Source organism: Canis aureus, chromosome 29 (genome assembly GCF_053574225.1).
Source record: "Canis aureus isolate CA01 chromosome 29, VMU_Caureus_v.1.0, whole genome shotgun sequence".
NCBI lineage: Eukaryota > Metazoa > Chordata > Mammalia > Carnivora > Canidae > Canis > Canis aureus.
Window position 1 is genome coordinate 3813251 of NC_135639.1, and position 24250 is coordinate 3837500.

At 46.2% G+C, this 24250-nt stretch overlaps 1 long non-coding RNA gene across 5 annotated transcripts in view; it reads right to left on the reverse strand.

Moving 5' to 3' along the window:
• LOC144300936 (uncharacterized) overlaps positions 1–15345 on the reverse strand; it is an 87163-nt gene extending 71818 nt beyond the window's left edge. For 4 of the 5 annotated variants that reach the window (XR_013367680.1, XR_013367682.1, XR_013367679.1 and 1 more), the window contains exons 1-3: positions 15233–15345; positions 15017–15106; positions 14732–14901 (exon numbers count right to left, since the gene is read on the reverse strand). This is a non-coding gene — a long non-coding RNA (uncharacterized LOC144300936). Of the gene's footprint in view, positions 1–13908; positions 14242–14731; positions 14902–15016; positions 15107–15232 lie in introns of those variants that run through there. The other variant, XR_013367683.1, reaches the window with a different exon arrangement.
• Positions 15346–24250: the final 8905 nt, after the last annotated feature.

Sequence of the window (24250 nt, forward strand, 5' to 3'; positions counted from 1 at the left end):
TCCTCTAAGGTCATGATCTTGGGGTCATGAGAAGGAGCCCTGAGTTGGCCTCTGCAGTGAGTGTGGAGCCTGCTTAAGATTATCTCTCTCTCTGTCTCCCTCTGCCCCTCCCTGTTCACATGCACTCTCTAAAATAAATAAACAAACAAAAAAACAAATAAATATTTTTTACAAGTAAAGCTATCACCACAGCCAGTGAAATAATAAAATGTATCTGTCTTAGGGTTTCTCAGCCTTTCCAGGTGGTCTATGCCAACCAGCCCTTGCCTGGCTTCCGGGTATGCCTTGGTTTGAATGGCTACAGAACATGAGCTCCAATGGGTAGAGGTTCAAGGTGGTACAGGTTCAAGGGGAGCCCAAGGGCCTGGGATCTGCTCTAATCCATCCTGCATGTAGGACCTCTCATGATACGCTTTTCGTGCTAAGACTGTCTTCTTGCTGATCAAATAGCAACTACCGCCTTGTCCACGCTACACCTCATGTGCAGCGCCTTGGCATTTTAGAGAGACTGGAGATGGTCCAGCCTCCCCATATAGAGTCCAGGAACCTGCATTTAAAACAAGCTCATCCCAGCAAACCTGAAACTTTCCTGGGGAGATGACTCCCATCTTGTCATCAGTCTACAAGTTCTCATTTTTGTACAGCTTTGTCCCGTGTCTGTTCACAAGCCAGCCAGAAACACAGCAAAGCCAGCGGGGTTGGGGTTGGCCTTGTCAGCACATGATGGTGGTGGTTGGAGGGGTGGGAGCGAGGGGGATACTGAATATGCAATCTCCACACACAGATGCGGCAGGGACAGAACTGGGGGAATGAACCCAGGAGGGGCCTCCAAGTGCCCGCGTTGAGCTGGAGGGGCCTCCTATGCCGCCCCCTTGGCCTGAGCATCCTTCTGCTCTCTGCGATCGCTGTGCCTTGCACGGCTGCTACACATGATGCTGATGGCAAGCAAACACACGCCTGCTTCGTGAATGCACAGAGACATCCTAGCGTCTGTATTCAGATCTGCTGCCCGAACCTCTAACGGGGTTCTTAAGCACCACTACTGCTCCGTTGCTCAGAATGATAAGTGATTTTAATCTCGACAAAAATGTTTTCTTCAAAGATAGCTTTTCGATTTTCCTGATTATAAAAAGAAGGCATGCTCGTTATTAAGCCATTCAGAGTTTACAGAAGCCCATTGCTAATTTTGTGTGTGATTGCAGTGCTCACACCTTCATGCGTGTGTCTGAAAATACACAATAATGCAAGATGAGGTTGTATGGTATTAACTAGGAATCTGCATCTTCATTTAAATAACTGCATCGTATTTTTCTTTACAGACATTTTATCATTTCCCTAACCAGTTCTCCACTATATGAAGTCTCAGTAGTTTAAAATAGTTTTCCTTTTATAAACAATTCAGAAAAAAAAAAAAAAAAGCTTTTATCTTCCATTAAGGTCCTTATGTTGATCACCAGAAACAAAAAACAAAGGGTATTAACATTATTAAAGTTTATACCACTGTATGATGATTTCTCTTCCAGGATTTGTGCATGTTTCTTTCTTCCTGTCGACAGGACCCCTTTCCTCCTATATTCAACGTCACATTTTATTGGGATTTATTTGCTGCTTCTCATGTTTGCGTATTTCAGTTTTCCATATTTTGACTATTTCTTTCATCCTAGTAGCCAAAATGATGTCGTGGGTTAATTTTCACTTTCTGATGACAAGTGGCCATCATCATCTTCCCATTTGCTTAATTCTATTCCCATTTCTTTGACCATTTTGTATGGTCAATACTTTGACCAAGGATTCATCTTTTTGAACGGATCAGCAGGGAGCTTTCATGAGGTGAGGCTGCCAGTCCTCCTCTGTGCTCTCGGGGACACAGATTTCCTAGCCTGCTCCGGGTCTGCATTTTCCTTATAAATTTTTGTTTCTGTTGTGGTTTTTTTTTTTAATTTATTTTTGCTTTAATTTTTGCTTATTATTTAAATATTATAAAGTTTTAAAAAGTATTTATAAAACGATGTTCTTTTTTCCTCATTGAATCTCTCCATCTTTTTTAAAAATTATTTTACCCTTTGAATTAAGCTTAGAAGACCCTCCCTTCTCAAGGTCATATATTTATATCTTTCTATTTCCTGTGGGACTCTAGTTTTTATGTTAAAGCTCTGATATGTCTGGACTTAATTTTGGTGTATGTTATGAAGAATAGGATGCTTTTAGTCAATAGGGCACCCTTGTCCAAATAACATAAAGGAAAAAAAATTAGTTAATATACTATTATTTCTTAGTAATAATAATCACAACAAATTAATTTTTGGCACAATAAATTATTAATAGAAAATAAATATTAGTAATTAGTGATTCATAACATGCTAAAATACTTTTAGTTTAAATTGGAAACTCAGCAATATTACTCTGATAAATTAAATAACCAGCAAAGGGTATTTATCTATATCATGAAAGGCTCAAATTCTTAGCCAGGACACTGAGGATCATATGTTTGTTATTGCTGTTTGTTTATCCTAAGTTTTTGTTTGTTTGTTTGTTTTATTTAATTTTGGAAACGATAGCCATGAATGTGTACATCAGAGACCGAGCCCTCATTGAGTGGAGGCCCTGGTCATACTCGATGTTTCTAGATTGTCCAATAACCGAGCCTGATCTTACTCCCAATGTCTTAAGTAGAATGATACAGATCGTGTACCACGTCAGAGCAAGGCGCTTGACTTTTGTATCCTGGGAAATTGTCATAATACAATAGCTTGTGTTCAACTAAGACTCTTTACTGCCATCTGCTTGAAAATTCTCAAACGCAAATACACCGGCACCATCTTTGGAATCAACAATCATAACACAAATGTGAGAAACTTCCAAAGTAATAAAATGATGATTCCATAAAAGGGAGCCTCTTGTCCTTTTGAAAGCCACATCTGGGCTTCAGTGTGTGGCACCCCATCACCTCATCCCCTTCTTGCAAATGCCTACTTAGGGGTCCAAGCAGCATTTAGGAAACAACTTATTTTTCATATAGATTTAAAATGCCACCTTAAAGCATATACTGAAGTGCCATATGTACTTGGGCATTTTTTTAGTTCTTTCTTCTGCTTTTCTGATCTCTTTGTATCTGCACCATGACTGCACTGTGTTATGCCCATGGTTTGTCTGCTGCATGGTGCAATCTGCTCTCCCGCACTACTTACCTGGGTTTTTCAGAAGCACTCTATTTTGCATGTTTATCTTTTACATTAAACTTAGAACTCATTTTATTCATTTCTAAAACCTACCCCACAAAAAAAAGAAAAAAATCCCGTTAGAATTTTATGGGGACGATGTTTAGCGTAAAAAATAATCGGAAGAGAATTGCCATCTTGACAATATTGAGTCTTTCTGAAAACATGGTTTGCACCTCCATTGATTCAAGTCTTATTTTATGTCTCTTATTAGATTTTTATAGTTTTCCTCATATACTTTCCTCGTGCATTTCTTGGTAACTATTCCTAGGTAGTTTATAGCATGCGTTTGATGTTGTCAGTGCATTAATACACCCATTTTATAATCACTCATTATAATCACAATGATCATCAGTGGCATATAAGAAGGCAATTGATTTTTGTTTATTTATTTAAAATTATGGATGTCACTGAAATCTTATTATTTCTAATATTTATATATTATCTAATTTATATATTTCTAATTTATAATTATTTGATTTATATATTATCTAATATTGTACTTCTTTTAAATTCTTAAGTTTTCCAAGTAAACTTTCATTTATTTTTTTGTAAATAATAAAAAATGTGCTCCCCTTGTCCTAATAGTTACACATTTTGTTTTGTTCTGTTTTGTTTTCCTTTTCGAACTTGTTGCATTGGGTTAGCACCCCCTACACAATGTAAGGAAATAGCCATGACAGCAACTGGATGGGCTCTGGTGGGGAGCCCTGGCAGGCTGAGGGTACCAAAGGGACCCCGGAAGCTTCCTCTGCTTGCAGGTGAGGTCCTGAGAGCCCCAGAGAGTCAGCTCCTTCCTCCGAGCCATCTGAGCTAGAAGACCTCCTTCTATTCAAAAGAAGTCGAGCTCTCCCAAAGTAGGAAGGAGGCTCTGCACAAACAGCAAGCAGCTCTGGGAAGCAGGGCCTCCCCTTCCTCCGGAGAAGGAACAATGGGGAGACAGCAGGTGATTCTGAGGGGCTGGATAGGTATAGAGGGACCTAGTTCAAATTCTGTGTCAGCCGATCCATCACCTCTGCTCTCCCTTCATTCATTCACTGATTCATAAAACACCTACTACGCGCCTGGCCTCAAGCTAGACGGTGAGGACGCAGAAACAAAGGTAAGTTCACAGCAGCACAGTGCCGGACGGGCCCCTCCAAATGCTTGCCTGGTGCCCAGAGCAGCGTGACCGGCAGGTGTTGGGAGGCAAGCACGCTGAGGACTGACATTTCGAGCTGCACTTTACAGTGAGGTTGCAAGTTCACCAAGCAGACCAGGAAGGGCTCTAAGGTGTCAGAGGAGAGGTCCCAGATGATGGGGGGCCGGGTGGGGGAGAGCAGCCCGAGAGGCCCACCTCTGGCAGTTGGCCTCACGACCAGAGACCACAAGCCATGTTCCTGGAGAGCCTGCATTTTCCTACCCTGGATGCTGGCCCAAGTGACCACCTTTCTAAATGGGTTTTCTCGAACCCTCTTCACCTGGATGTAAACCAGAAAAGCCATAGGTTTCGGAGATTTTAATCTCCGGATAAACTCCACAATTTTCAGGCTTCTAAAGTTGGGTGATGGTTCCTGAGACTGGGAGCTAACTCTACAGAATCCGTCCCAGGCTGCACCCTGAGCACGCAGCCTCGCGGGGAACCTCCAGTTCTGCTGAAAACCTCCCCGGAGTTAAGGGAGCGCTAGGAGGGATTCGGAAAGCAGGGGGTTCCTTCGGCTTTGCCCCTAGAGTTTCATTAGAGGCAACACCCAAAATATCTAGCAAGCTTTTCCTTATCCTCCACAACCTAGTTCTTTTAACTAAGTACAGGCTAATGATCGTGAAAAGGGATTAAAGCCCCTTATTTTAAAGAAAGACTACTTCCCATTTGAATTACTTTTAAACACACCACTTTGCCTCTAATTTAAAATGAATAATAGGCTTAGAGCAGACAACAAAAGATCATTAACCTCATAAGATAAGTGTATCAGGAATCTTGTATTTTGCCAGCAAATGGAATAGAATGGTAGAAATGTGCTAATGCAGAGATTTTTTTTTTTTAAGCATCATTATCTGGGGGACATCTTTTTTGGTATTCAAATAAGAAAACGGAATTCTCTCCAATGCCCACTTGAGCTTTTGTTCTGCCCTAATTGAAAGCAAACCTGCACGTGGAAAATGACCCTTACAGATGGGAAAGGTTTAGGTTGGGTTAAAAAAAATTAATCAAGTATTTCTTTTTTTTTTTTTTTTTTTTGCAGAGAACAATTAACTTAGACAGTAGCTTTTATCCTGTTGTTTGTGCTCTTATTTCATTTTCTGTCTTAACTGATCAGAACAGAAAGTCATTTTACAGTCCTGGGTTTGCAACTCAAGATACAAAATCCACAGGAAAAAGCGGCAGCCAAGGCAGGGGGGCCCCGGGATTAAAGATTCTAAAATTTTTGTTTTTTAATTAAAGGTGTAATTTTTAGAAAACGTCTGACCTTTACAAGTGCTTAAATATTTAATTCTTTTTCTTTTCTTTTTTCTTTCTTTCTTTTTTTTTTTTTTTTTTTGTATCTGTCGTGGGGTGGAGAGAAAACAATAAAAAGAGGCGCTTTAAAAAATGCAGAGGAAGAGAAGCCAGTTTGGAAACAAAAATAGAACCAGGGTAGAAAGAAAAAAACGGTGGGACAGGCTCAGAGGGGTGTGTGCGTGTTGTGTGTGTGTGAGTGTGTGTGTGTGTGTGGATGGCTAGAAGTTTCTGGTCCTCCGTGGAAGCTGGGCCGGGGTGCTGTGCCCGGCCAGACCCTGGGCCTCCGGGTGGCCAGGCTTCAGGACGCTCTGGCCCTTTCCTGGAGCTCCGCGACACAGGACAGGCGTGCATCTGTGCTTGCCAAGCTCCCGGAAGAGGCAGGAGACGGTGGGCAAGGCTGAGCAGCTGTCTCTTCTGGGCTTTCAGAAACTCCTGTCAGGTGGCTACTGAATGATGTCCTAGCGCACACTCTTCTAATTCTTAATTAGAGCGACATAGCTAATTAATAAGTTTTTTCCAATTATAAATTAACTTAGGATCAGAACTCTGGCTTTGCATGTAATTTCCTATAATCGCTAAAGCTACTGCAAAAACATGCCTCCTGCCAACCGTAACTTTTTATTTAACACAGACAGGCAAGTTCTCACTGGGTTTACATTTTACAGCAAATTATCTCTGTGGGGATTTATGAAGAGAAATTAGGAAAAAAAAATCAGGAGTTGTTTGTTGTTGTTGTTGTTCTTTTTTTTTTTTTTTTCCCCTCTTCCTACGCTCCCTCCTCTTTTCTTCCTTAAACAAAACAGCATCCTTAATGGATCGTTTCTTTTTAGAGATTTAAGGTGAATCCGTGTCAATATATCCACGTTATTACAGGGCAGGGAAAGAGAAAGAACAGGTGATAATTCGTTTTTGTTCATAACCGTTCCCACCTTTTCATGGTTCCTGCAGAAATGATTTGGGAGGTGCCAGCATGCTGTTCATTTATAGAATCTTAACTGGAGAGACACTTATCTCTTTAGTAATGACGGAGCGTAATTAAAGGTGGGCCTACAGACCAGGCGCCAGCCCTGGCAACATGGCATATCCTTGGCTGCCACAATTCCTCGGTGGTTTATCAAAGACTACTCCTTTAATATGGAGATTACACTTATGTACTTGTCTGAACTTGAAAGGCATTTGCCTAATTTACTTATTAATGAGATGTAAATCTATTTGTATGGCGCGTCACAAGTTTCTGCGAAATCGCTGCTACTTAACCGGTGATAAACCCTATGATTTAAACGAAAAATAATACATTTAGCTTTCCACATTCGTTCTGTTAAAAATTGATATAGTCTATGTTAAATTTATTAATATTGCTCCCTGTCATTCAGTTTGCAGCTCTTGCTGAAATATGACTTGACAGCGGCCGCATTAAAGATGTATGCCATTGTATTCAACAAAGATTAATGAAGCCCGGTAAAAATAGCTGTAAAAGAGAAAGTGATCCGAATGTAAAATCAGTGAATTAAATGAGGCCGCGCATACCATTCGTTAATATGCATGAGGAGGGAGGCAGCGAATGAAAATGTCTCTATGCAAAGTTCATTTGGGAAGGTTTCAATATTGTCTGGATGTCCCCCAACTCCTGAGGAGCGGCGGCCTCCTGGAGGCGGTGTCGCGGGTGGACAGGGCGGCGGGCACCTGCACGCCCGGAGCCCCAGGAGGGCCGGGCCGGGCTGGGGGCCCCAGGCCTGCAGCACCCGCCACCCCGGTCTCACCGGCCGGGCGGCCTCCCCGCAGCCGCCCAGCAGCGCATCGTCCTGCAGCCCGCCCGCCTGGCCCGCCTCTGTGTGCGAGAAGCAGGGGCACCTCGAGCGAACCTTCTGGGCCTTGGGCTCCAAGTCCAGGCGCTGGCAATGCCAACTGCAGACCGCAGCCTGCCCCCCGCTGAGCCTCAGGGGTTGGTCTGGGTTGGGTTGGGTTTGCCCCGATGGAGGGAGGGGTCCGCACCTGCCGCTCTAACCACTTGGACATCATCAGATCAAGAACCCCGAGGGGTGCGAATTCCTCTTCTGGCTTTTAAAGGGCTCAGGTCCGGGGATGCCCATCCCAGGGGCTGCATCTGGCTGCCGGCGGGCTGAGCCTGCTCCCATCCTGGCACCTGTGTACTGAGTGATTGGGTGGTGCTTTCTTTGTACTATTTGGAGGGGATGATTTATTTCCGCAGTTCTCATTATAAAATACTGCTGGTGTCATACCCTACCAGGTTAAGACTTTCAAATAAATTAACAGTGACAGAAAATTGTATGCAGTAATCATAATATAAACCTGGCATGTTTATCAATCAAGAAGGTGTTTTGATAGATTTAAGCCATTAATGATAGGCACTGCTCCCCAAGGTTTGCCTTCACGGAGGTCAAAGGCTGTCCAGAAGGAAATATTTTGAGGTATTGTTTTCTTTTTAGCGTTTGCTCGGGGTGGGGGTGGGGTTGTTGTTTGCACGTGTGTGTCAGTTTTAATTAGCAGAGTCGGTGACAATAGAGTAGTTCATGTTTCTGCCTGACTGCCAGCTTGGAGGCAGTTGGGGGGTAGGGTACACACACACACGGAGGGTGACACCCTGTAGAAAGCGCTGCCTAGAGCACAGAATTTCCCAAAAGGGTGAATACAGGTGTTCCTGCTCAGAACAGTTTAGGGGGATTGTTGTTCGGCACCTCGGCATGTCACTCCCGTCTGCTGTCTCAACAGGTAGTGAGAATCCTAAAGCATTCCCCGGGCTGTGTACAGGGCTGCAGGCATGGGGGCCTGGGCTCTTCTTCCCGCGCTGAGCCCTCACGAAAAGTGGGGGGTCTCACCCCAACAGTCGCTGCAGCTGGGGCTGGGGCCGGGAACACGCAGCTGGGCTCCCCTGGGGACGCTGTCCCAAAGGAGTGCCTTGGCCCATGTTTTAAGGTGATCGATTGACAGGATGGTGCATGAAGTGATGAAAAGTCGTTAGAGGAAGGATGGGAAAAGAAGCTGACATTTTATTCGGTGGTTTCCCTGCCTGCTAAAGACTTTTTTTTTTAAGATTTTATTTATTTATTCATGAGAGACACACAGAGAGAGACAGAGACACAGGCAGAGGGAGCAGCAGGCTCCCTGCAGGGAACCCGATGCAGGACTCGATCCCGGGTCTTCAGGATCACGCCCTGGGCCGAAGGCAGATACTCACCTGCTGAGCCACCCAAGGATCCCTTCCCTGCCTGCTAAAGTCAAGCCCCGTCTCCTCTGAGCCTGGCCCCAGCCCCAGGCTCACCGTCACCCTGCCGCCTCCCCCCGGGATTGAACCTGCCAGGCGTCCGGTTCACCGCTGCTCCAGAAGCCAGGTCTGCCTGCATCTTCTCCACCTGTCAGGCCGCTTAACCTCATGTCCTTCAGTGGTCATCTGAGGATGCTCCTCAGAAACCAAGCTTTCCATTGGGAGAGGGCATGGTCACCAGGGGCCTCTGCTTTGGAACTCCTGCTGCTCTCCCTCCTCCCACCTGGTGAGGGCACCACTTGTGGGGTACCACGGCGTCCCTGCCATGCTCACGGTGGCATCAAGGACAATGGCAGTCTAGGCCCTCCGTGGAGGCACTCCTGAAAGCACAGAGCTTGGGGGGGCAAAGAGGATGCAGCAATACTCCCACAACAATAGGACATCAGGTCTTCCAGTCCCAGGATGACAGGAACCTGAGAAAGTCACTCCATACTTTCTCACCCAAAGCCCTGGCTGGCTACCCTTTATGATTTGAGGCCTGTCCACTAGGATAAGAAAGCCTGTTCCTCCGTGGAATATAAAAACACAGAATCCACAACAACAAAATTAACTGGATTGTCCAACTTTTCCAAATCAAAGAAATGGAGGCAGGAAAATATTAACTCCTGAATTATAGCAAATACTTTTTAAAGTAGTTGCTCCATTTTGGGCCAGTGCCCTACACAAATGCCCTATGTTAGAACCTGATGGTTTGAAGCTTAATGAACCAAGAAAGCCTGGGTACTTCTAGTCCCATTGGCCAAAAGATTCCACTCATTGGTTCCCTGAGATGACATCCAAACGGAGTGGGAAGCGACCAGTTCATTCTCTAACTATATATTATGGGCTGATTGTTTGACTCTGTTCATTGGTGGGCAGGTCAAACCCACCAAGAGGGCTGAGCGGTCTTGCAGACATCTACAGACACCAGCCTCCTGTTCCTCCTCTGGCCAGTGCAGGGCCCAGCCTCACAGGCATCTTTACTTTCATGCTCTCCTAGTCTGTTCAGCTTCCTATAACAAAGTACCACAGACTAGATGGCTGTAAACAATAGTTCTGGAGGCTGGAAGTCCATGACCAGAGTGTGTCATGGTTGGGGTCTGCTGAGAGCCTCTTCCTGGCTTCCAGGCCACTGTCGTCTTGCTGTGTCCCCACATGGCAGAGAGAAAGCAAGAGGGAGCAAGCTCTCTCCTGACTCTTAGAAGGGAACTAATCCCATTCATGAGGGCTCCACCCTCATAACCTCATTTCATCCCATTTCCTGCTAAAGCTCCCCCTCCCCAGCCTTACCATCAGATTGATCATCTTGATGATCTCTGGCAGGAAGGGTCCTCAGAGACCACTTGCCCCCAATTCCACTTCAGAGAGAGAAACTGAAATACAGAGATGCTTTGAGACTCATCCGAGGTCACATGGTGAGTTTAAAACGAGCACCTGCATGTCTTGACCAACCAGCTCTTCAGGGGCTGGAACCAAGATGGCAATCCAGTCTCTAACTTGGAAAGGAGGGGAAATCTAACCTAGGGCATGTGTCTTTATGCCCTAAGCCTCAACTATAATCATCAGATTGTTAAAGGAATAAAGAGACCTCTGTGCTCCTCAGAGTCAATGTCACTTCTCAGGGAAAACACTGAAAATAGAGTAAAATTCAGATGTTATTCCTCTGACTACCCTCTGAGCAATTCAATGAAATGAGTTTATGATGTAAAAATTGGTCTTAACAAAATCAAACCTACAGCAGAGCAGGCCATTCTCAAATGGTAAAAAGTCTTAGCTTTCTGAGAGAAATGCAGTTGCATCGACTTTGTAAACAAGTGCCTCAGAAATACCAGTTCTGCACGTTTGGTGTGGCTTGGTAGTTAGGACATTAATTAATGACCAAATAGAGAAATGTCTGAGTGCCCAGCAGATGGTAAACAAGCCCAGGAGAACATTACCATCTGAATTGCAAAGAAGGCTGGCAGCTTCCTCTTCCCACCCCCTGCCCAGATCTGCCAGCTTGCCCTGAAGAGTGCTGCTGTCACTCGGGCAGGGGTGGGATGGGCTTCGGGGGCTGCCACTCTCAGGATCCAGGGCCCAGATCATTCCGTGGGAGGGTGGGTGGGAGGATAGGTTGAGTGACTCAGTATTCAGAGTTAACAGTTTCCGTTTTTCTTTCTTTCTCTTTCCCTTTCTCTCTCCCTTTCTCTCTCCTTTCTTTCTCTCTCCTTTTCTTTTTTCTTTCTTTCTTTCTTTCTTTCTTTCTTTCTTTCTTTCTTTCTTTCTTTCTTTCTTTCTTTCCTTCTTTCTTTCTTCTTTCCCCTTCCTTCCTTCCTTCCTTCCTTCCTTCCTTCCTTCCTTCCTTCCTTTTCCTTTCTTCCTTTCTTTCTAATTTTAGAGCTGCAAGGGAGCCACTCTAGTGAAGGCTGACCTCTGAGAACCAGTCTCACTTTTTTCCTCTTTCTGAGCTAAGGAGCATCGCTGCTAAAAAAAGGATTAGGAAAACACAAATATGTCAGGGGAAATAAACTCCAAAAAGGCACCCATGAGGCATTCGTGGCTTGTGAGCGTCCAGCCCTCTGCAGCATGCCCTCTCCCTCAAAGTCAGCAATGGCTCTCCCCACCGAGGAGAGGTCAAGGGTTTCTTGTGCAGGATGCCTGCTCCCGGCCTTGGGAGAGGGCCATCGAGATGAGGGGCCGTGCTCAGGAAACAGAGCATCATGCTTCTAAGGGATAGCTACATAATGGTTGGTATTAGAAGAATGTATTGATCCTAAGAATCCTGTGGCTTCGTTGTCCACAGGTATCTTGAATTGAAGATAATATCATTTGATCAAAACTTTAAGGGAAAATGGTGAAGGACAATTTTTTTTTCACTCTCAAATGGAAAAAAAATGTGGTCCTCTGTTATATGAGCCACCGTCCTGTTTACTCCTTAAACAATGCGTTGCACTATGCAAAATATACCCAGGATTACCACCTCCTTAGATATGGAATCCTGGTCCGCTTGTGAAAAGCTCAAGGTGGAGAATAGAAAATAGTTAATTGGATGGTTCAAAAATTAAAGACAGACTTGCCTTAGGTGTTTGGAATTCAGTAAGCTTTGTTCTTAACTATTTTTATACTTCTCTCTTTTTTGTTTTTTTTTTTTCCTTTTTTTTTTCTCTCTTTTTTGATTCATCTGTCTCTCTGAGATATAGCCTTATAATATAGTCCTTCCTCTGTACTTCATTTCCAAATATTCCCTTCCCCTGATTTTCTAACTATAACAATCTCAGAGTTTAAAAATAAACAGTTCGGGGTCTAATCAGTGGACACAAACAATTCATTAATAATTAAAGTCATCCATCAGGCGGTATGTGCGGTCAGGATCAACAGAGATATCAATTTTCAAAACCCAAAGCAGCAAAAACATCTAGAAATTAGAAGGTGCTAGAAAGGACTGGGAAAGGACTGTTTGGCAAGTGTCGTAACATCTTAACAGCGGGAATGTTTGCCACCCAGCGCCACCGCCCATTTGATTGTGGGAAAACGTTTTGCATTTATTTGTTTGTTTTGACTGAAGATGACATTAATGAAAAGTATGTCTCAGAATGTCTTGTTCTACAACACTGACAGTCACAGCTTACCCAGGCTGCTCTGCTGTTTATGGAAGGCCTTCTGCCCACTGTGTCATGTTCGACCTCGCACCAGCCCTGGGAGGTCTCATTATTAGTATCTCTAAGCCTGTTTTCGTCCACAGAGGAAGAGACTTAAAATTCAAAAACAAACCAGAAAATTCCAGAGGCACTACTGTGCTCAGAATGATGTCTCCACCGATACCGAGTGAGTGAATGAAAAAATTAGCCTCACGCAGAGACAGCTGGACTGCCCCCGGGGAGAGCTGCCCGGGCATCACTGTTGTCACGTGACACTTGGGCAGCCTTGAGAAAGCCCCACGGAAGCATCTGCCCTCACAAAATTGGGACCTTGGAGTGGGCAGGGATGGTGTCTTCTCATCTTGGCACTCAGGGCCCCAGCAAGTCCTGGAGCAGAGTCAGGAAAACACGTGCCAGCCAGTTGCCAATTGTCAGGCTTGTGTCAGCATCCTATAACTCAGAACATCTCTTTTAGCCCCTGCCACTCAAGAAATATAAGAATGTGGACTATTTTCAATTCAGTTAGGTTGGCTTGCTGTTGTGTTTTCCTTAAGCATGTTTGTGAAAGTTCCTATGAAATCATCATAAATATACATGTTTACTGAGCACCTACAATGCATCCTGTCTTATTTCACCTTGTGTTACTTCATTTGAATCTCAAAATAACCCCAAAAGCAAGACATCTCAGCCCCATGGCACATGATATGTCTGTTTAGAAAGTCTTACTTTTTTTTTTCGATGAGCATACTTTAGCCTTTGACCAAAACAATAAAAGAAAAAATAATAATACTATATAACTTATAACTCCAGGAAAGTATAAGGCAAGTCTACTCCTTAGAAAATAATTACCAGAGAATTTTGTGAAGGCGACAAAGTAAAAGTCAACAAAAGTTGACTTTTAGCCACAGTTATGAGTGTTTCTTGGCTGACAAATCAATAATAAAAGACATGCCACAGTTGTCAACCATGCCATCTTAGTAACACACACTACTGAAGAGAGAGATCCTAAGGGCAGAGGGTGGCCAGAAAGCTCACCAATGGCCATGTTCCTTCATCTTCTGGGGCACACCACTCACTCTATTTTCCAATTCTGGGTATTTCTCGGTGGAGACATATCACCAGATGGACCAATGGAATGAGTGGGGGTGATGGTGGTGAGTGGCACCCATCTCCGTGAGGCATCTTCATGTTTTGCCTTCTCTGTGCAGCAAGTGGAGTATGCAGAGCTACAAGACAGAATGTTCTGTATCCTGAAGCTGGCACTGAGCAGCCTTCTCCACTCTACCAGCCAATATTTAATCGCAGCAAAAGTGGGAAACAAACATTTATTGTTTGAAGCTGTTGAGATTTGGGCTTATCAGTGACAAGCAATTCACCTATCCTGACTACATTTGGACAAGATTTGACTACTCAGCCAGGAGGATGGGCTCATCAGTGGTGAAAACTCCCCTAACGCTGTAGCTGAGGACACAGCAGAGGCTCATGGCGAACTTTCACTAACGTTTGAAGTGTAACTTACCCAAATTCTAGTATGACTCGTCACATTATATGCTTCATATCTGAATGCACAGGAGTATATGTGCCCTTACGATGCAGAGGGCATTTGGGTCTTGTTCATGGCTGTAACTCTAGCAGTGACCATGGCCCATCACAGGCTCTCAGTAACTGTTGAGTGAAAAAATACAAGCATCACAGGCCCCCACCTCCAGGTCTCTCCTGGAAGTTCTCTGAACACCCTGACCCTGGATGTTCCCTGATCACTCGGGCTTGTCTGCCTTCTTCCCAACTGCATCCTGGCCCAGGGAATCCTGAACCACTGATGTGCAGTGACCTTCAGGCCATGCCCTCATGCTTCCCTACTGGGTGGGAAGAATTTTCAGTGGGTTGCCTGAGAGCTGAAGATGACTGCTCTTCCCATCAATCTCCAAGCTCGCTAGCTATCATCTGAGGTGGCCAACAACCTGCCACACACAATAATACATTGAAATCAATGAAATCCGCAGTCTGGATTTTTGTAAGTAAAGGGCTAGCCCTCTGAGGGGAGCTCACTCAGAGGCTTCAGAGAAACCACACCTATTATCTCTGACTTTTTAAATGGCCACCGCCTTGCCACCACTCTTGGGCGAGTGAAGGGGAGTCCTGTGTCTACACTTACACTTGGAATTTGGTGACAAATCATTTTAATGCCACTTGTCATCACTAGGAGAAACCTGTCTGCCTTCCCCAAGACATCCACTGGCAAGCTTTGAGAACTGATACAGAAGCAGAATCAAGTTTCCACGAGGTTTTCTTCTGAGTGCAAGCTCAATCTCTGGTCCCTGAAGCCTGTAGTAATAACAATACCATCTAACAGATGTGCTTTTAATTTACAAAACCCCTCCCCTGGGTTACTAGTAGATTTAGGCCTAAAACAGCCTAACCAGGAGGAGGATACACTCACGTTTTTTCCTGCTGGGATCTGAGAGGGTGAATGGCATATCCTCAATGATACAGCTGGAAGCCATGCCTTCACCTGCAGGCTGGGACTCTACTGTAGAAGGTAGAGGAGAGTCTAATGCAACCATTTCTGCCTCTTTATTTTAAAATGGCTCCTCTTTCCCACGATGGATTTTAAGAAACCAAAGGCTGTCCCAGGAAGACCACATTCAGGCCTCACCAAGCTAGTTCCTCAAGTATGTCCTTCTTCTGGGAGCCCTTCCCGAGGGCAGGAGACCCTTGTCTTGACACAGGCTCACCAGGGTCCCATCAGTCACTTTTAGAATATTGGGGTCTCCATTCTAGAACTAGAACCTGGTACAGAAAGACAACATTCCAACAAGACCTACAGGGAAGAGGGAAGCCAGCATACATCATCCCCGTCCTCTGCTGAGTCCCTGTCCCTCACAGGCCTCCTTGGCCAACCCGAGAGGACATAAAGGCCTGGCTGTTGCTTCCTGGTCCTCAATATGAGTTACATCTCCCACTGACATCACTTGGATCCAAAGAGTCCCCATCACTCTTATATGACAAAGCCAATAACGGCCCTTCTCTTCCTTCCAGAATGAAAGCAAACTGCCACGCTCTCCTTTGCCAGAATTTATTTGTTTCCAGTACCTTGGCCACTCTCAGAATAACTCAGGCTCCCTTTCCTGCCCATTTTTCTCTCCAGGCTTGTACATTTATTTAGACATTTTGTTTTTCAGTTGCTGATTGCCTATGTTAACATTTACACTGAAGTCGCATCTGAGTTATCACCCCAGGTTTCTGCCTTGCAGTGAGTTTCATCACGTCCTTACCCTGTGGCCTGCGTGGCCAGGCAGCCAGCCTTCTGTCACACAAGTGCAGAAACCCCCACTTCTGCACTGGAGAAAACCACGCTCTCCCAGCACCGGGCAGTGGGAGCCCCGTGTGCCCATGCTGAAGGAGTAATCGGGATCATTAAAAACAACAAAATCTCCAAATCCTGCTTTGGTTAAAAACTAAAATAATCAAGAGGGAGAGTGTAAATGAATCAGGGAGGCCGATTCTGAGTTCCCTGTGTCTACAGTCTTGGTGGCAGCCCTGAGCCCAGAGCTGGATGGCCTTGCTCCCCATCACATTCTGGATGTGTCCCTGAACAACCCACACATGAGACCTGAGAGGAAGCGCTGGCACACTTGGGAGACGCGGACACAGGGGTGCATGGGGCAAAAGGAAAAAGAAACCAAACTACGTTATGTTTGGTAGATGCCCTACAGCTGCTGGCCTATGTTGTTTTTTTTTTTTTCTCTCCCCCCCCCTTTTTTTTAACAAATGATTTAATGGAAGGAGCCATAAGAAGGGTCACTGGACAGAAAATCAACTCCAAAAGTGAACAAAAATCGAAAATCTTAACTGAGAAGCAGTAAGTTGCCTGAGTAGGGGATCTGCTATAATGGAGGTGTGTTCAGGAGCTGGCCCCCTCCTAAGAGGGGCTCTGTGCTGAGGCCGGTGTGTGTGCCCACAAAGGCACTACCTGGCAATGCTCAAGGAGCCCTGCTAGGTCATGCATCTTGCCTCTTTCTTAAAGAGCAGAGACAGTGTTTCCAATGCCACATGGAGAGCAGGAGCTCTTCTACTGAAAATAAGAAATGCGAATGAATTTCTCCCTTTCACCTCTGGGTTAAAGTCTCCAAGGAAGGCACACTCTCTACCCAGCTAGAAGGATGTCGATGCTAAGCTGGCTGTGGAAGAAGAGGTGATCGTCACCCTTCCTGCAGGACAGCCGCTGCACGTTTTGATACATTTTAAAGGGAGCCAGTAGGTACAGTTGATTCTTGTCCCCACATTTTACATCAGAGAATCTCAGCGGGTGGTTCAGGTTACCGAAATCACAAATCAAGTGAATTTAATAGTCCAAGGTTGGTCTCCAGAGATGAGCGTGGTAGTTTTACAGTTCAAACTTTTGGCAGGTTTTTTTTTTTTTTTTTTAATAGTAGACAAATCAATCTATTTTTAGAGAAAGCAGGAGACAAGTCCATTCTGAAGAGACGGCTCTGGACAAGCAGGGAAGCCCAGCCTTATAGCCCTGCACAGGGTCTAGTGCCAGCTGAATGCATTGCGGTTTCTGTGGAAAACCACCTCACCCCACATTAAAAGGAGCTTATCCTTGGGGCTTACCTCGCCACTGCATCAGCTGTGCGTCTTTGCTTAAAGACTTACAGGCAGAGCACTTACAGTTTCCAATCCAGTGACATTTGCAGCTCACTATAATTTATTGAATATTGTCCAAAGAGCAAACACAAGGTTTATCCTGGTGGCGTTTTAGTTGGGTTGTAAGTGTTTGCCATTTACCAAGAATAGAAGGAAAAAGTGGGACAGGGACATCAGACAGACTGAGAGAGGGAAGGAGAGAGGGAGAGACGTAAATATACAGGACAAGAAACAGAGGGAGGCTCAGCATCCATGCCCTCGTGAAGCATGGCACTCATGTCTCAGCTGTCATCTCCGTGCCTGGGGTCACTCCGCATTCACGGATGGCTCCTTTGCGCACTTGAGGCTCAGCTGTGAACACTCACATGTTTGCCAAGTCCCCTTGGCTGCGTCCTTCTTCCTCTCTAGCTGGGCTTGCCTGAGAGCCTGGCTTAGAGAGGGACTCCTGTCCACATGCTGAGGAGGCCTTTGGGAACGTCCTGTCTCCCTCATCCCACAGGCAAAATGTCTTAAGTAGAATGAAATTCTTGAGGAGGGTGGGGTAGGAGAGGCTCAGTGAGGTTATCACAATTTATAAACAGACTCAATGATTTGATAAAGTTAGAAAGAAACAGGTGGATTCAACCTTATTAGCTATAGGGTGATACAAATTAAACCACAATGAGGCATCACTCATCCCTATCAGAATGTCCAAATCAGAAGATCATGAGGACTCAGATGAAGGCACAGGCTGTAAGCCATTGGATCACTCATCCAGTGCAGGTGGGAACGTAAAATGGTGCTGCTGCCCTAAGAAACACTTGAGCAATTTCTGAAAGTGTGAGCATGCAGTTATCATACAACCCAGTGACCAGGCTCCCGGCCATCACCACAGAGGAATCAAGAATCTACATTTACACAAAAACCTGTTCGCAAATATATTTACAGCAGATTTACTTGTAAAAGCACAAAGCTGGAAGTGACCCAGGTAGCCTTAAATAGGTGAACGATTAAACAAAGTAAGTATATGGAATACTATTCAGCAAGAAGAAAGAATCAAGTACTAATACTTACAATAACGAGGACGCAAGTCAAGAAAATTGTGCTGAGTCAAAAAAATCAATCTCAGGTCCCAGACAGTATGGTTCAATTCATATAACATCCTGAAATAACACAATTATAGAGGCGGGAAGAGAGCAGAGCTTGCCAGCGTGAGAGATTGGGGGGAAGTGTGCAGCTGTAAGAGGGGGCCCAGGGAGCTCCAACGGTTCTGCATCCTGACTGTGGTGATGGCTGGTTACGTGGTCTATGCATAGACACGATGGCAGAGAAGTCTACACATGCACACGCAGACACACTTGAGTACGTGTGAAACTGGTGCAATCTGGAAAAGCCTTATGGATGATACTGGTGTCGATGTCCTGGTCTTAGTGTTGCACCATAGTTATGTGAGGTGGAACCACAGAGGGAATAGGAGGAAGGGCACGCAAAACCCCTCTGTATATTTTGTAATTACCTGGAATCTATCATTATTTAAGACCTAAAATAAATGAATAAGGGAACAAAGAAGAGAAGAAGGAGAAGGAGGAGAACAGAAGAGAGGAGAGAGGAGGAACCCAAGTGGCAGGACATGCTAAATGACCGCCTGGCATGCGGATCGCGTGCAAGAATGAGCCTGTGATGGTAAATAAAGTCAGCAGACACATCAGGACCTCATTACTTACCAGGTAGCAACCGTGCTCGGTAAACACGTGCTGTTTCTTCACGTGGGAATCATCAAGAAAAGTTCACATACTCACTAAAACGAGTTATCAATAAACAAATTGTCATTAGAACAGACATTTCTTTGGTTTTGACAGGGAAAAGGATTTTTATAAACAATTATTCAGCTTGAAAATATTCTTATTTCAGTACCGATGCTCATAATTTATAATTTTTTAAATAGGAGTGAGTCACATGAAATCGTGTGAATACTGGCATGATGGCTGGCATGTGGTATCTAAAGGCGGTTGGGGTGTTTGGAGCTGACACACTCCGCTGTCTTGTCAACCTCCGGGACCAGGCCACCGCCCCATGTACCAAGTCCTGATCCATCTGTTTCAGGGGCGGGAGGCAGGTAGAATTGATGAAAAACGTGAGGTGCTTGCCATTCGCAGCTACTTTCTTTCCTGCTAATAAAATTTCAAAAGCAAACCTATTGATATTTAAAACTATTAAAGAGGGATCCCTGGGTGGCGCAGAGGTTTGGCGCCTGCCTTTGGCCCAGGGCGCGATCCTGGAGACCCGGGATCGAATCCCACGTCGGGCTCCCGGTGCATGGAGCCTGCTTCTCCCTCTGCCTGTGTCTCTGCCTCTCTCTCTCTCTGTGACTATCATAAATAAATAAATAAAAAATTAAAAAATAAATAAAACTATTAAAGATACAGAGACTTAAAATCTTGTCCTGCTGGTCATGACCCACTGGTGTGGTCATGAAATCATTTATGATCTGCAGCCAGCACTTGTTTGAAAATGAAACTAAATTGAATAAAATAGAAAATATGAAAGATCTTGGCTTGTACTAGAGATAAGGAGTGTTCTGTGGAACTTGTCTTAATTAGGGGTGCACACACACACACACACACACACACTGGGTGTGATGTCAAAAAGATTAAAAATAATTATACAGTATATTTTGCAGAATATATACATGTTTAATAAGCAGATTAATGACTGCTCTCACATTTTTAATTTGCCTGGTTCTGCTCCTGAATGTGAATTTACTGAGACCCAATATGCCCATGTTAGCTTATTAAATATTGAGTTTGAGGGTCCCCGAGAAAGTTAAATGTGGTGATGTTTATCAAAGGCCTTTGTAAACTCTCCAGCTTTGCCCAGATGTGTGGGCTTCTGCGGCTGATACCCTTGGAAAACTGAAAATGTTCTAAAGGGCAGCATTTTTAAGCACTCGGTGCTTTGTGGGCCTCAGGCCTGAGAAGGCAGAGGGTCGAAGCAATGCAGTTCAAAGGCCGAATTCCAAACTCCCACCATGTGAGTGAGTGGCCCCGTCCTGGCCGATGTGTCATTTCTTTGCAGACCAATCTCATCGTCGGTTGCCAGGTGGATCACAGCTTCTCAGGCTGTTTCTCCTGTTGCCGGCGGAGCCTGCCCTGCAGGATTCCCCAGGTCTGCTCGGGGCATTTGATTTTGCCCCTTGTCTCCACAGCCCTGGCCTTGTCAGCCAGTGGGCCTTGGGGTCAGGTGCACCCTGCCAGCTGTGAGCAACCCTCAGCCTGGGTCTGGTGGGGCCCACCCTAATCCACAGTTCCGGCTCTGTTGATCCAAGTCCTGGGATTCTGGGTAAAGGCCCTTTGGAGAGAGGTAGGTGCCTGGGGAGATGGCGGGGTATCTGGCCTGACAGGTGCAACAGCCCACATGTGGCCAGCACTCAGAGCTCTCTCTCCTGCCCTCCCTTCCTCCCTCCTAGGCTGCTAGAAGGTCAAATGATGAGGCTTCTCCCATTTGACAGATGGGAAGACCAGCGCTCAGGGAACCAGACAGCACCTTACCTCGCAGACTCAGCCGATGGCCAACTTTAAATTCAATACCAGGTATTCAAACTCCGCGCCCTAGTCCGCGTCTACAACACCAGTGATTTTGGCCCCTTGCTCGCTTGTGACTGGCATCCGGAGCCCCTGGGAAGCCCAGGGCGGGCACACCCACCTGCAGCCTTGAGTGCTGTTGGTGGCTAAAGGCACACACGCATCCTTGCATCCAAGATCTGTGAAGAAAGCTGCAGATTTAATTTTCCACTACTTTCAAGAGGCTGTGTGTGTTCATGTCTGTGACAGTATTCACACCTGTCATCCCCAGGCGACAGGGAGGGCATGTGCGAGACCCGTTTGCAAAAAGAAAAAAAAAAAAAATCAGGCATGTGACACGTTCAAGGTCACAGGCGAATTAGCCCACAGCCGTGATGCAGGCTGCAGGCCCCGGGAACCAGGCCCGAGGGCCAGGGAGGGCCTGAGAAGCGTCCCCCGCCCCGCCAGGAATGGTGGGCTCACCCACCGCTTGCTTCCCTGCCTCGTTTTCATCTCTCCTTGGGGTCTGCGGAGCACATTTCTTTTTTTTTTTTGGCAAGGCAACACACAATTTCACAAATTATATATTACAAAATGCGTTGTAGCTCAGTCTGCTGGGTGTGCATAATACATACGGCCTCTTTAATATTTCCCCGGCTTCTCTGTTGATGAGCTAGAGACGTACAAGAAAATGTACATTTTTACTTTAATTGAATCTGGTAACACACTGGTGGGGGGAGGAGGGGTGTGTAGGCAGCAGTGTCTGTCACGTATTCATGCAGTACATGAACCTTAATGGCCTCCCGTTCCATGTGACAAGAGCACATGTGTCTTTGGGTTTTATGGGAACCAAGCATTCCGCTGAGCTGAGACGCGTCTCTGTAGAGCCAACACCCGGTGGGTGATTTCCCGAGCACCCCCTGCCGGGTGCTCCTTGGATTTTTTTTTTTTTTTTCCCCTGCAGATCCCAAGCGGATTCACACTGACGTGGCCCATCTCTGCTTGCCGGTGCGTTACAAGGCTGTTTCGGCGTGCATGCATTTTAGGGGATGCGCACACTTTTGCTGACCGTGATCCCATCTGAATAATAGCTAATAATAGTACCGGAAGGTCACAGAGGTTTTCCTGGGAAGCAGATATAAAATGCTCTGGCTCTTTGCCACGCGAAGCTAATCTGACTTCTCTTCTGTAGATAAACTCATTTCAGCCCAGAAGCTCTTTTTTGTGCAATAGTATTTCCTTATAGTGGATTAAATTTAAGAAGATGAAAGCAACACTCATTTATTTTTCATGTTTATCCATTTCGGATGAAAGCCTTCCTTGGAAGAAGACGTGGTGCAATGTGCCCCTCCTGGGTTTCGGGCAAGGCCACGACAGCTCGGGGTCCCCCGGAGCCTTGGGGTCCTAGATCGTGCGTCTAATGAGGGGGCTGGGACCAGGGACGCGACTGTCCCACCCCGAGCCTGTGCCCGCAGCCCCCCTCCCGGGGCAGAGGAGGCCGGGGGCGGCGGGTCCTGCGGAAGGTGCCCACGGCTGGCAGCCACCGGGCCCGATGCCGCGGACCCCACAGGCCGAGCTGCAGGGAGCACCTGGGTGCCCCCAGCCTGGAGGGCTGCAAGCCGTTCATCAGCTGACACTCACCCTTGATCTGTGTTTTCCAAACTTCACAACAAAACTTCAAGAAAAAACTATTAGCTGCAAATTAGATATTCTGGTGGAAGCCTAGAATTATTTTTCAGGACAGAGGGCTCAATTTCCCGCTCTCAGGTGTATGATTAAAATCAATTAAATCACTCTTCCAATGTCAGCCGCAAGATTCTCCTGACAAATGAAATTATGCGAGGAAAGTGTTCTCTTCCCTCTCCAGCCTTCTCAGCCGCGCTCACACCGCTCGGGGATTTCCGAGATATTTTCCACAAGAACAGGAGCAATCCCCGGACCCCCGTGTGAGCCGACGCCGAGGCCTCTGGTGGCCGGATTTGATGGCCTCTGTACGTGGAGATAGATTCGCAGCTAACGAACAGGAAACGCGACCAGGGAAATTTAACCATTTGGGGGCTGCGCCAGGCTTCTTTACATAAATTAATGTTTTCTTGGCAGGAAGAGGAGCGGGCCCTTCAAATTCAGGATGTAACCTTTGCATGTCTCTTTTTATGCATGAGACAATCCTCGGTGCATTTTTTTTTTTCCTGCTGAAAAAGCTCTGTCTTATCAGCCCCGGAGGTCGCGGGTGGATTCTAAGCCAACACAGAAGCAGGCCGAAGGCTCCCTCTCCTCCCGGGGAGCCTGCGGGGTTAGCACAAGGCAGCCAGCGCGCCTGCAGAGCCCGGCCAGAGAGCAGTCTCCCAGGGAAAACCCAAAGCCGCGCATTCCCAGGGAGATGGGTGGTCGAGGGACAAGGATTTCTCATTGACAGAGGTGCTCAGCCTACCTTCAGCAAATTATTTACCTCTTAATTTGTTAAAACATATGGGCTTAGGTGTGACTTTTGCCCAAGAGACATTCATCGATATTATATGCTCATTTGGTTTGGCTTTTTTTCCCCATAGAGGATTGAACAAATGTTTGCCTCATTCTGGAAGTTTCTTCCCGCCCTCGCTCCCTCCCTCTCTTCCTCTCCCTGCTGTGTGATGGCTTTTGTTCCCCACTGTTTCCAGCCCAGGGCATCTCCGGGGTGCAGGCTCCTGCTGAGGGGCACGAACAGGCCTGAGTGCCTGGTGAGGGGGTCCTCTGCTCCCTGCCCCTCTGCTGGCTCTGTGTCCCCCGCTCCCCGCCCTCAGCCTCGCGAGCACCGTCTCTCTCCTCCGGTATGGGTTCAGACCCCCCACAGAGGGGCGAGCCCAGCCACTGTCCAACAAGGCTCATCTCCAAAGTGAGAGCCCCGTCCCACTCCCTTAGCATTTCCAGGTCTTTGTTCAGGAAGCCCAGACCCCCACGGACATCATCACTGCTCTTGGTCCCCCAAGCTGGGGGCCGGCCACACAGCACTGAGACAGTCCGCAGATGTCCCCTTGCTATTGTCAACTCGATCGTCTGTCTGGAATGCCTGACCCCAGGTTCATCTTGCGAACCCTTGGTCTTTGTTCAAGGGAAGATTCATGTGTGGAGTGGGGGTGAATGGACGGAAGCTGTGGTGAGCCTGGGTGTGACATTCAGCTCTAAAACTCAACCTTAAGAAAATAAAATAAAATAAAATAAAATAAAATAAAAATAAAACTCAACCTTAGACATGGCAGTCTTGGAGACACATGACCTCCCTAAGGCCCACTGTCTTCCGAATCCCAGCCACGACAGCACACCTATCTGCTGGTTGATGTGAGGATCGGATGAGCCCCTCTGGGAGAGGGTCTCAGCACAGACCCCACCTGGACAACTTCTCAGCAGATACTAGGAAACCCAACACACCGTGCCCTCTATGGACCCACCCAGATACTCCCAGGCAGCGGAGTCATCTGCACAATTTTGTTGGAGAGCCTGATTGCACG